We start from the raw sequence: 1,158 nt of genomic DNA, 5'->3' as shown, positions 1-1,158 counted from the left end.
GCCCCTGTCCAGATTTAGTTCCTGTGTGGGGGTGACCTAAAAATAGCCCCCGTGTTGGTGCCCAGCAGCAAGGTCAAGGTCCCAACACCTCAGGCCAAGGTGAGGCAGGCAGCGGCACGGGGTCTCGACTGCCAGGCACTTCAGAAGGTGGCCACATATAGCAGAGGACACAGCGCCCACTGGGTCCACATAGGGACTCTGGGGCTGCTCAAGTAGATGGGCTGCTAGGGGACAAGGGTGCCTTTGGTTCCCCCTCCCCACATTCAGGCATCCCCAGGAGTGGAGGGATGCCCCTGGCCTGGCATGACCCTGAGCTGGGCCGAGCTCTGTGTGGAGATGATGTCCCACCCCACACAGCCAACAGGTCAGGCAGGTCCTGGAGAGCGCAGAGCAGGTTTGGTGTACCTGGAGAGCACCAGGGCCTGCGGAAAGGAAGCAGGGTCTGGAGACAGAGCCCCTGGATGTGTGGGCAGGTTCCAGCTGTGCAGCACTAGCAGGGACAGGGAGGCCAGTGGGGCTGAGAACAGAGACAGGCCGTGACAGAAGTGACAACTCCCAGACTCCAGACACGCAGCAGGCGGTGACACCAACTGTGGCAAGAGACAACTCAGGGTGGCCTTGGGGAAGACAGGAGACAGGGAGACACGCTGTGATCCTCTGGCAGTGGTGTGGGGCAGGGGGCAAACCATACTGTGAACACACAGGGGAATCTCATTCAGGGGTGATTACAGCAGGCCCAACACCAGCCGCCACACTGCTGCCCAGGCTGCCCTGCCACGTTGCAGGGTGCTTGAGCCACCTGTAGCTCTGCAGCGCTGTGGAGAGGTGCTGCTGGCATGCTGGGCATCAGGAGCACCGGTGTGGGTACCGTGGGGACTGGTGTGCCAAGAGCTAGGGCCCATGCACCTCTTTTGGCTCTTCTCCATAAGCCTAGCCTCTCTACACCCTCTCCTCTCTGCTTCCACCCAAGCTTTGGGCAGGATGAGGCCAGGATGTGGCCCATGCTCTGTGATGCAGGGCCCTGCAAAGGGGGGGATCCCCCTGCGGTGCCTCCAGCTGGCAGGCAGAGCTGCAACACTGCGTAGCAGCAGGGCTGGTCCTGCCCATGGCCACTGGGTTTCCATGCCACCCGGGGCAGGGGGTGACAGCATGGAGAGG

This window comes from Merops nubicus, unplaced genomic scaffold (genome assembly GCF_000691845.1).
Source record: "Merops nubicus isolate BGI_N331 unplaced genomic scaffold, ASM69184v1 scaffold45871, whole genome shotgun sequence".
NCBI classification, from domain to species: Eukaryota; Metazoa; Chordata; class Aves; order Coraciiformes; family Meropidae; genus Merops; species Merops nubicus.
The sequence above is the reverse complement of the archived record's forward strand: the minus strand, read 5'-3'. Positions refer to the sequence as shown.